The sequence below is a fragment of the Bidens hawaiensis genome, unplaced genomic scaffold (assembly GCF_021521415.1).
Source record: "Bidens hawaiensis isolate Kalapana, Puna unplaced genomic scaffold, B.hawaiensis_p1.1 tig00017759_1, whole genome shotgun sequence".
Taxonomy (NCBI): Eukaryota; Viridiplantae; Streptophyta; class Magnoliopsida; order Asterales; family Asteraceae; genus Bidens; species Bidens hawaiensis.
In genome coordinates, this window is record NW_027492678.1 from 432,798 (window position 1) to 445,772 (window position 12,975).

General features: G+C 32.9%; 1 pseudogene across 1 annotated transcript; it reads left to right on the forward strand.

The window, feature by feature from the left end:
- The first annotated feature begins 7,910 nt into the window (after nt 1-7,910).
- On the forward strand, nt 7,911-11,320 carry LOC143554547 (uncharacterized; annotated as a pseudogene). Its single transcript, XR_013139040.1, has 6 exons — nt 7,911-8,337; nt 10,205-10,364; nt 10,404-10,405; nt 10,508-10,682; nt 10,922-11,008; nt 11,169-11,320. The product of XR_013139040.1 is annotated as an uncharacterized LOC143554547 (transcript).
- Nucleotides 11,321-12,975: the final 1,655 nt, after the last annotated feature.

Below are 12,975 nucleotides of genomic sequence, written 5' to 3' on the forward strand. Positions count from 1 at the left end.
CATTGATCCGTCACAGATCAGTTCTTCTCGAACACACTTTCTCAGCAAGTTGATTGCTTCACACAAACGACTCACTCTTTGATCAATCTATCACGGATTAACAATTTCCTTCTTCACCGGTATCACACCGTACCACCCGAATCACTTAGGTAAATTTCACACCCGTCGCAAGTGATCAATTTTTCACACAATCTGAATCGCTCAGATTGATATCCCGTAGTTGCCTCGCACAAACCCTTTGCTCGTAAAATAAAATAAATCAAACCACAGTTAAAACATAACTCGTTCAACCCGTATAAATACGAACTTTGATTGAACCTACTTGTCCAACCCAAATAAGATACCAAGCAAGAGTGATTAAACCAATTTGTTTAATAAAAAAATAGCTCTGATACCAATTCAAGTCCCATATCGATAATCAACACACGAATTAAACGAATAACTCTCGTTTATATTAATCAGAAAATATAACTCTAAAAACTGATTACAAATCTCTCAAACCCTAACTCGGTTTAACTCTTGATGAACCCTAACTCGGTTACACCAACTCCACCCTAGATGAACCCTAACTCGGTTACATCTCGTGTGTATCTAGATGAAACCTAACTCGGTTGCATCTCACACCACACACAATCTATAATGTCTAACCATGACATGTTTATACAGGACTAACTTAACTTGCTATCAAAGACATTACCTATTATAATTACAATACAATTAGGAAACATAACGTAATTAGGAAACATAATCAACTATGACCGACTTGTCAATATTGGTCCCTCAAGTTCACCAACTTGTGACTTGGAGTCTGAAATTACGTCCAACAACCCACACATATATTATATCACTAAAGTTCTTGTTTTTCTATGAAAAAATAGAATTTGAAGTTTATATATTGTTTTAAATAATTATCCAAAGTGTATATGATAATAAGGTAGTGGTGGAGTGGTAAGAGAGAGGCCATGTGTTTCATGTGACTTAGGTTCGATTCATGCCCTCAATATTTAGTTTCGGCACCTGGTGATGATGAAAGACTATATGAATAGGCAACGATCGCTAGTTCGATCCTTGAATTTTATGTGTATCCCAACGCACTGTCGTACTTTTGGACGAGTGTTCACTGGGCGTCGGCCCTAGGTGAGGGTCCCCAGTTCAGAGACGAGTGCATCCCGTTGTGATGAATTTTGCTTATTTGGGGGATTCATTGGCCATTAAAATAAATAAATACAAAATGTATATATATAAGCGACAAATTCTTTTCATGATATATGTTTCTTGAGCTCTTTATATAATTACAATTCTAAATGTGTGTGAAAAACATGGTAATGAAGGTGAGTTGAATCTTACATGTCATTAAAGTGGTCCAAAGATGTTATTGCCTTTCATCAACTTATTTAAGGGAGATGCATACCAAAACATAGAACACACAATTATCCTCTCTTTCTCTCTCAAGAATGGTTGATGAGAATGATACCTGATTCGAGACCAATTTGATTGAATATAAAGTGATCTCGGACCAGGCTTCATTCCCACCAACGTTCGAGTAGTCAGCATTGAAAACACATGGTCATCTTATGTTTTCTTTGAATAGGAGCACAAAAAAAGATGACAAGATGACACTGATCTACATATACACATGTCATGTGATGTTAGGGGTAAGTTTAGGTATAACCATTAAATACTTAAAATTATTTTGTTCATGATTTTAATGCATTCATACATTGAAGTTTCTAATGAGAAATAGTATATTCATTACATATATGTACTTGTTTCACTAGTTAATAAAATTGTTTTATAAATAATTAAATATTTAGCACCTAATGATGTTTCATAAATATTGTTAGAGATGAATCAACATCAACTTTAAAATAACACCTTGGAAAATGAAGTAGAAAATGTTTGTTGTGTATTCAATGCATGGGTCATATGTTATCACACACATGCATTATGTTATATAGAAGAATTAAGGTTCTTGTATCCAACATTTTACTCTTTTCATTATAGTTCGTGATCATAGATGTTATTGAATTTGGTCAATTAGATTTGTTGGATTATAGAACAAAATAGTTAAGTTATAATTATTCTTGATCAAGGATCATAAGTAAACAGTTTGCTCTTGTGGTTTACTTGAGATATGGGGGTGATTTTGCCGTTGAAATTTGAGATGTTCTTGTGGTCTCATATTTCTTTGTTTTTACCAAATCCCTTGAAATTTGAAGTGTGAAAACATGACTACAAAACAAACAAATTGCTTTAACTTTTCTACTTTTAGTAGTTGGATTAGTCATCCCATTGGACCTTGCTTGTAGACAGTTGCAAAGAATATGAAGCAATACTCTTTCACTTTATCTTTCAAAGGGAGATGATAATTATAATAATTATATTCTCTTTACTTCTCATAATCAATTTAAATAAAAAAAGTTATTAATATATTATAAAAGTCAGATTGTTTAAGAAAACATTAGTTTAGGTCTAGCCATTGTTTTGACTTATAATCCTAAAAATCAGATTGTTTTTCAATAAACCACATCCTAAAAGCAGTAAAACAAACACCTTATCAAAACTTTGAGATTTTCATCACTTTAACTGCCATCATAACTTCCCCTTGCTTTGGGACCATTCTAGAAACTTTATTTGATTTGATAACCAGGGTGCTCCTTAATGTGAGACAAAAATATCATAGTCTTCTTTACTTCTTTTCTTTCTAATAACCTTGATATAACATTTTAACTCGAATAGACATAATTGTTTTACATATGAAAATGGAGGAACCTTATCTCTTATATACAACATAATTTCACAACATTTAACAAAATTAAATAGAAAATTTGTCCACTAGAAATGTGTTATATCCGTCACCTCATACAACCGTCCGGTTTAATCACAAGGAGGATTTGTATTGGTTGTTCGAGCAGAGACTTCAGGGTGTAATTACTCGTTCTGGAATTACATCCAACCAAACACAACTAACTATGATGTTCTCCCATCGTTCACAGCCTATATACACAACATGCACTGGTAAGGTCGAACATTATTATGAGCAAAATATCAATGGGTTGCTTCTTCGATTAAAACAATTATGAAGATAGCGTATATATTGAAAAAATTCGATTAAAAAATTATGAAGATATAAGAAAGTATTTATTATTAAGTTTGTAAGCAAACACATTTAAGAAAAAGTTTCTTCTATTACAACTAACCTATTATGAGATATTCCCTAATCTTAATTGACTAAAATTGATATAATCTTTTGGCTTCATACAAAGTTACAAACAATAATCTCAAAAACAAAGAAGGCTAAGCGTAGAGTGCATCCATCTTTCTCTTTATGACATTTTTTAGCTCTCTCTCCCTCTTCCACATCGGTGTCACATCAGTTTTCTTCCATCACCATCTAATGATGGTCACCAATATTTGTGGCCTTCTGAAAATGACCATTAATGCTATCTTTTTGTGTACCAATTGTGCCCTTTCACTCCGAGATCGAATCCACTAATAACTCTAGTATGATTGCAAAAGCAACATATCACATGAAAAGTAGTACCAAAAGATCGTCCATTTCTAGGTAGAGAACCGTCACAACGACTTACTGAATTTTTGCAACTCTTAGCGAAAAAGTATAACTAACAATTGATGCTTATAACAATTAGGGCTATTCAGTTACAACGATAGGAAAAAATACATTTAGCTGGAATTCGGTCAATATTAACTTAGTTACTATTCATGATTGGCCTATCAGTAGTTGGTCAAGTACTACCGTAACTTGTTGTTGATAGCCTAAGTTGCTGCTAATGCACATGTCAATAGCCCAAGTTGCTGCTGACGCACAACTGTAATCGATAACCCAAGTTGTTGTTGATGCACACTTGTCATCGATAGCCCAAGTTTTTGTTGATGACTAGTTACTATGGTTAACACTAATGACCAAGTTGTACCAAGGACCAAGTTGCTTGTGATGAGCAGTAACTAATTACTACCGGCAATCATCTTTTATTGATGAACCAAGTGTTGTTAATAAATAGTAACTTACCAGTGACAATCATTTTACCATGTGAATCTTTTACGTCGTTCATGATCAGTTTTCATACAACTTTCAGTAGAACTTAAGGTTCCTAGCTAGTCACCGAGAATCAGAATAGTCTTGATCAAGTGTGAATCTGTGTGGTTCACAAGGAGCCACATATATAAATACTTCTAGAAGGCCACCCGTTATAAATTATTCTCAGTGAAACACTTTTAACTATTATGTTCTCTTCTTATTCATAATACATCCATTCAAAAAGTGTTGGTGATATTTGAGGTTGTACGTTTCTTATGAGTCCATGATATCATATATATATATATGTGTGTGTGTGTGTGAGAGAGAGAGAGAGAGAGAGAGAGAGTTGCATATTAGACTATACTTGATTAATAATTGTTGTGTAGAATCCTCAAACCGACCCATTTCGCCAACCTAGCGCTAACACATCTAGAAATATATCTCTAAGTATGCTGTATGCACTAGTTTTGAAAACATTAATCGGTTGCCTATTCAGTTAGAATTCAATTATGAAGATATTTGAAAGTACTGTATGTATTATTAACTTATTATTGATATATGCAAACATGTTCTCAAAAAGCTGGACAGTCACACCTAACTCAGAGAGATTTTATTTGACTAGAATTGATATAATCTTTTGATTTTATGTAAACCATGGTGCGAAAACAAAGGAGGCTAATGGGCTTGGGTTTTGGTAGTTGGTGAACATGGTGGAAAAAATTACATGTATAAGTGATGAAATTAGAGGTGCAAAAATGAATTTGGAACCGTACACGAAAAAAAAACCTGGAACCAATTTTTTTATATCCGGGTTTTTTAATACTCGAACTCGTACCCGAACCTACACGTAGGGTACATATAGGGCATGCATTTTAGTACCAAAACTCGTACCCGAACCGGGCCCGATTTGTACCGGGTATACGATTTGTACCGGGTAATACCCGAACGGGTTCCATTCCCGGAACCGGGTTTTTCCAATACCTGAAACCGGGTTTTTCGAATAGCCGATCTATACCCGAAATTACCAGAAAAACTAGAAAATACCCGAAAAATACCTCTAAAAAGTGCAACACCTAAAAAATTTCAATCTATACCCGAAAAAAAACGGAAAAAAAACCCAAAAAAACCCGAAAATATAGTGTTTTCTATACCCGGAAATAGGGTATTCAAATACCCGGTTTTAGAATACACGGTGCTATACCCGACCCGAACCCGATACATAGGGTATGGTTTTTAGAGGCAATACCCGGACCCGAACTGGGATTGCAAATACCCGATTATACCTGAACCCGGGTTTTTTTAATACCCGATTTGTACACCTCTAGATGGAATACCTATAAAAGTTTTTTCTTTTTCTTATAATAATAATAATAATTATAATAATAATAATAATTTTATTATTATTATTATAATTATTATTATTATTATTTACTCAAGAATCAAGCACGTAATTTTAACACAGCCAAACACGCTCTTTCTATATTTAAAAGGAAGTTGTACATTATGGACCAAGGTTGTATGTATGTTGTAGTGATCATAAATTGTCAAATTGAAACACCTATTAACATTAACATGGGGCCATTTTCCAGGTTTAATAGGCATCTACCAGAGTTTATCCAATGTATCACACGATTGTCGTGTACCCACTCGCCTTATTTAATATCATTCATACTAATATAGTAGTTAAATTTTCAATACAACAAACAAAGGATTAAAGGCAACATTACCACAACTTTAGGAGTTGGTTTGACGTGTGATACGATATGGATAAGAGAAGACATGATGTGAAGTAGAGGATCGGTTTTATTAATATACTTAGGTTGTGACGATGAACGTAGTGATTATTTTTGTAATATATCTATACAATTTAATCCTAACTACTTTCAAGAAATTTTAAAACCGGCCTCATAAAATAATGACACCTACTCTCAAAAGAAACTTTTATTTAAAATTTTAAACTCATAAAAATATAGTTATATAAAAATACTAGCTTTTAGCCTGCGTGTCACGCGGGTTACTTTAGATTTTTTTTTTTAATATAATTGTGATGTATATAAATTAATTTTGTATTAAAACAAATGTTATATGAATATATAAAGTATGTTATGTTTGTAGTTAAAGTTAAAGTTTAGTTTGTTTTTTGTATGTTTTTATAATCGTGTTAGGTTTGTTCAGTCATGCGACAATGAAATTGAGCTTAATGGATCACTTCAAATACGCTCTTATGGATGTATCAATTAATATTTTGGACTATGTACATGGAATTATGGGAAACAAAAATTTGCTTATCTAAAAGTATTTGACATGTTACCCTACCAATTTTGAAAAACTATTTGTTATAGCGTTCAACTTTTTGTTATTAACTATTTAAATGTTTAAAACTTTTTAAAGAAATTGTTTTGGACGAACCAGTTGTGTCCTGTTTAATAACTGGCAGGGGACGATTCAGTTATATCTCACGGGTCAAATGAGCTTTGGTTAAAAAGAATAAGATTGAAAAGAATAGAAACCACTATTAACTCCAGAGCCAATTTTTTATAAGATCATTGAATAAGTTTATGTCATGGATAACCATCTTCTCTCATCCATGGATGACCTACACTACATCAAACTAAATGTGAAATTTGATAGTGTGAGACAAACCTACATAACACCAAGCGTGAAGTTTACGTGAGAAGTGCAAAAAATTAATATGGACCACTAGTTTAATTTTAAATGCTTAAAATTAAATGAAAATGTTGTAATTGCAACCATTAATATGTCCCAACCTCAATTAATATAACTAATAAATTACTATAACTTTCTCTTTAATTGAACCCTCACATGAGTAAAGTTCATCTTTTTGAAGTCCAATAAAAATTAACACAATCGACTATATGCTATCGGTAAACAATCTGCAATTTTGCATTAGTTTTACGGTTTTACTCTTTCTGAATTGTAACTTTATGTTATTTATGTAATTCATAATTTAATGTTATGAGTATGTTTTTTTTGTTTTTGTTCTGCAATCATTCATTTTCTTATAATTACCTAGCCTAGTATATAATAAGCAAAACCAAGGAACACAATAAGTACGCACGGCATAACTCTCTCGTAAAAGCTTTCTATGTTTAACATCATGGACCAAATGATTATTCTTACGTCGAAAAATGGTTAAAAGAAAAAATGGTTAAAAGAAGAGTTTCATTCTTATGACGAGACGAACGATGCTTTTTTTTACTGGCTTGGTTAGTCTACGTAACTTATGATATAAGAAGATAGCTTGGGGCAAATCACCCGGTAGGATATGTGTTTTTTAACATTTCATTTTTAAACCGTGTATTCAAAACTTTTAGAAATTTAGGGGGTGTTTGGCCTAGCTTTTATTTTTAAGCTTATGCTTATATAAAAAATTAGCTTATAGGTTTTTTTATATTATTTGACAAGTCATTCTTAAGTGTTTGGATTAGCTTATATTCTACAAGTTAATTATGTGTCTTAATAAGTTGTTAAATCCAACATTTTTTGATTTGCTAGAGTAATAATTACTAATCCATCATCATTAAGGACAAATGAATAATTTACACCTTTAAACAAATAAGTTTCTATCAAATAAGCTAAAAAGCCATCTTCAAATAAACTTCTTAATTAGCTTATATAAGCTAATAAGCATAAGCTTAAAAAGCAAAACCAAACACCAAGTTAAACTTATTTTGTAAAAAAAAAGCTATAAGTTTGATTAAAAAAGCTAGACCAAACACCCCCTTAATAATACAACCATCTCGACACTTGGACTCTAAAGTGGGTCCCGTCCTACACTACAAAACTAAATCCACCACCAGTAGCCAGCCACGTCGCATTTCCTTGCGTACTCTATCCTTGTTTTAATTCCTCCGGCACCGATCGAAGGTGTTATTAATAATTACGTAAATCATCATCTATCAATTAATCAAAATCAAATGATGGATTACCAAAATTACCTCAACACATTAATCGATTCCATCACCAAACCGTCTCTAATCGAAACACTCGTCGACATATTATTATGCGCGCTTCCAATTTGGGCCGCTCGGGATTCTCATCGGATGGGCCTGGACCCCACGCTGGACCAGTCTTCTGTTTCTAGGGTTTCGTTCGAAGCTAAGAGGCTTCGCGTGGACGGCTCCGCCCGGATTCGGTGCTCGACGCCTATGGTTAGCGTTCACCGCTCTGTCGGCCTTTTCTGTTGGCCGTCGGATGTGGTCTAACTTCCGGCGGAAGGAGGATCAGCCGCCACCGCGTGCGGTGGTTGGACGGCAGCCGGTTCCGGCTGATATTACGTCAGTATTTTATTATTATTATTATTATTATTATTATTATTATTATTATTATTATTATTCGGAAAGTTAACGAAAAATTAAATTTACGTGATAATTGTGAGAACCAATTAGTGTAATTATGTAATTATACGTAATTATACGTAATGTGTAATTACACTACACTATAGTTACACTATGTTGAATTATATAATTAAACTAATCGATTCGTATAATTAGCACGTTAATTTAATTTGTATTTGATCAAAACCGTTGATTATTAATTGTTGATTATTAATTTATTATTATTATTGTTATTATTAATGTTATTTATTTCTTAATGTGATATATGATTTAGCTATGTGAAGTTTGCTTAAGGTTTATTTTTGGAATTGAAATATTAGGTTTACTTGTTGAATTTCCTAATTAAGTTTAGGTCTACCATTGTTGAATTGAGATATGTGTTAGTTAATGCCTTTTGGCATCTAGGTGTAATCAAATCTGAGTGGGACATTGTAATTGTATGATTTGTTGTAGCTGATAATATGGAACTCTTAACTGCTCTGGATAGGGTTTTAAATTGCTAATTATACGGTTGTATTTTGTCGGCTAGTGTACTTGAATCATGCTGATGTGAGAAGATAAATGAGATATTATTTGAATGATTAATGTTTGATTATGTGATCCTTAACGAGCACCAGCCTGCAAGTTTGCAGTTCTTCAGATCAGAGTGGTTTTTACATGCAATTTTCTGGATAATTACCGGTTAACTTGTATCTAATGAGGATTGATTTATTGAAAGTAGAGATTCTTGATATAACAGATATGTCAAGAAGTTATTTTGGCTTAGTTTTAGTGGAAGATATCATGTCTGACATTATTATAGATGGCAATGGTATGATGCGCTAGCTTAGGTTTTAGTTATATACAGTTTACAATGCTAGCTCCATAAATGTAATATTTTTGTTCTAGTTCTTTCCAGGTGACTTCTTTATAATGTGAAAGTTATCTTTAATGGTAATCATGCCATTGTTTGGTTGTTTTAGTAGAATACATGGATGCTTTTACATGGCAACTTCAAGTTTGTGTAATCTATGTGTGCTTATGTCTTATTTATGGAGTCTAAGATTTTTTGATAAATGTTACATTGTTGGAGCTTAAGCTTTTAGTAACGTAAAGTATTTCTAATAAGAATGCTACTTACACTCTGGTTGGTGTGGTCTAACTGCTTGGTTTCTTTTTTTTTCAACCGTATGCTTCTAAAGTATGCTTGTAGCTTGTAAGTAAGATAGAACAGTGTGAGATTTCTCAACTGAGAACTTGACTGACCTTTTGCGTACCTGATTGCCCAAAAAATGCAAGGTTTATTAAAGTATTTACTTTGCAAAACTTTTTAATGCCTTTACTATGCTAAACGTTCGCCTGTTTCATACATTTGATGTCACAAATCTTCTGGTAGATCGCTCACCGTAGATGTATGTTCTATCATTAGCGAGACATTTAATATTATTGGTAACAGTGCCTTTTTAGTGTCTTCTCGTAGATGTATAATTCTGTTATGACGTAGGCTTCTAGATAGATTATTATTTACGTCATGTCATTTTATTTTCTTGATTTCCCGTTATGATATTCCTCATTGGCGCTGCTACAAAAGATATCTGGTCAAATTTTGCATAAATAAATTTTGTTGGTTTGTTTCCTTGAGTGTGTTTTTGGTGTTTTTATTCTAGCTTGCTAACTGTAAGGGATGACAGCGGTGAAGGGTTAATTAGGTGGTGTATTTTCTCAACACTCAGTGAAACTTAACCTTCTTCAATTTTGCTAATATTCTCGTGTCACAAAATGGACCATGACATGTGAATTACTCGATTCACTTAATTATCATTGATAGGTGCAGCATTGTAAATTCAGGGGGAGACCATGATGTTATCACAGGAAAGGATCTAGAATATTTGCTGCATCTTCTTGATGGTAAGGATGTTGTTTGGCAAAATATGTTTGAACGCTCTATGTCCAACATGGCTTGTCAAGCTTGGCGTTACGAGCCTGAGGTAAAGTTTACATGGCTTGTCACTTTTTTTTAAGTTGAGACGTAACACCTGTTAGCTTGTGAATATGATGACAAAAGTTATAAGAATGGTTATTTTCATTCAGAATTGTTCAGTATTTTTCTTTTCTTTGATTTGTTTATTAGGCGCCCGATTGTATACCGTAGCAGAACCGTGTTTGAAGATGCAACAGCAGAGCTGGTTAGAGATTTCTTCTGGGATGATGAATTTAGACCTAAGTGGGACTCGATGCTGACTTATGTAAAGATATTGGAAGAGTGCCCTCATACTGGGACCATGATTGTCAACTGGATTAAAAAGGTTTCACATTTACATATAAACAATTAACTAGTAATTATGAATACTGCAAATTCTAAAAACTAACTGTTACAGTTAGACTGTATATTAGTTAAAGGATAGCATAGTCATTTTCTTATATTAGTGTTTGTTAGATTACTATATAATAGGATGCTATACCTTTGTATTGTTTGAACTAGTATACACATTTTTCATTTCATCTGTTGATTGTTTTACACTAACTTTTCTGGGTATTCATGCAGTTCCCATTTTTCTGCAGTGATCGAGAATATGTCATCGGTCGTAGGATATGGGAAGAAGACGAGAAAACTTACTACTGTGTTACAAAGGTAAGGATAAGTTGGTCCCTTTTCTAATTAACATTATAGTATTAGATCTGCATAACTATGATAATTTCTAATATGGTAATAAAATAGTTGCTAGTTTGCTTTATATGGTGATATTATAATTATAATATATATTAAATTATGTGAAGCTGAATTTGCGCAGGCAGTTAAATATTCAGGTTTGCGGCAACGTGACAAACCGAGGCGTATAGACCATTACTTCTCAAGCTGGGTGATCAGGCCCGGTATGTTTACCAAATTATTTTTTATTTTAAAATTGCTACGAATCTTTTTAATTTGAGGAAAATTACAATACAAAAGAAAAAGGTGTTAAAACTTAAAACTATGAAAAGTAATCAAATCAAGGTTGGCCGTTGCGATAAATTCTCTCTATGTAAAAAATTAAGAAGCCTGTCTCGTTGAAGCTGTTTGAATAAGCATAGGGGTGCTAAATGGGCTGTTTTTGTGCGTTTGAACCTGACACGAACCTGAAAATTTGACATGAACCTTGAAATTGCGTCAGACACATGAACTCGAACTCACGGGTTGACACAAACACAACCTGTTGAACTTGATTCACGATTTATTTTTCTTAATTTTTTTTTGTGCACGTTAGTAATCTAAAGTTACAAATTTAGAACTAGAATATTAATGTATGTAGACAATTACATTTAATTTATAAAAGTTCTTTAAACTTTTAAACTTTGGTGTAAGTTACCCAACCATTGTTATGACACAAACCACACTTTATAAAGAATAAGATAACGGGTTTAGCTAAACTTGTTTGCGGGTTCCACCCAAAATTGACAAAAAACCCATTTTGGACTTATCCCAAACCCGCGAATATCGTGTTAGGTTTGTGTTGTGTCATAAATTCACCTCCCTATATTAGCATGCAGTTTAAGAAAGTGTTTTGATAATCTGTTTAAATAAAAAGTTATATTATTGAAATAATAATGTTAGCGCCTCTTAAATAAAATGATTCAGGATGACTTTTTGACCTGGTTAACTTAGGGGGGTACAAATGAGTTGAGCCCGAGTTCAGCTCATGACTGGTTTTTCAAGCTGAGCTTGGATCGGGCTCGGCTCATGACTCGTTTTTTAAGCTTGAGCTCGGATCGGGCTTGGTTTGTACGTTATATATTATTTAATTTAGGAAAATTGGATTTTAATAATCCCAACTTAATGCAGTTGGCCAATAATAATCCCAACTTTTGAAAATAGCTGTCACTGGTCCCAACTTTCACACTAGTTGTTTTCATTGAACCGTCGTTAAAAAAACTTAACGGCGTTAAGTTTTTTTCAAATTTCAAACTGATATTTTAGGGCTTTTGATCGGAATGAGGATACAAGTCGATTGATGTAAAACTTACCTCTAAACAGTGGTCCAAACAACTAAAGGATGCTTCAATTCTGGTGTTTAAACTATTAATTAACAAAAATCAAGCTGTTTGAAGCGCCGTTTCAAGTTAAATTTTACATCAATCGACTCGTATCCTCATTCCGATCAAAAGCCCTAAAATATCAGTTTGAAATTTGAAAAAAACTTAACACCGTTAAGTTTTTTTTAACGAAGGTTCAATGAAAACAAATAGTGTAAAAGTTGGGACCAGTGACAGCTATTTTCAAAGTTGGGATTATTATTGGCCAACTGCATTAAGTTGGGATTATTAAAAATCCAATTTTCCTTTAATTTATATACATTTTTTATACTTTTGTTTATAATATTTGTATATAACAACTATGTATCATTCTGTTAGTTTGTCAAAATTTTACATATAATACATATGATTATAAAATTATATAATTAATACATTAAATAAAAATTATATAAATAATAGGTTTGTTTAAGTTCATGAGTTACCTCAAGCTCGATAAGTGAAGCTCGGGATTAGGCTCATTTATTAAGCTCGGATCTGTTCGGAGCTTTTAACGAGCCGATCTCAAGTAGTTCACGAGCTGACTTGGCT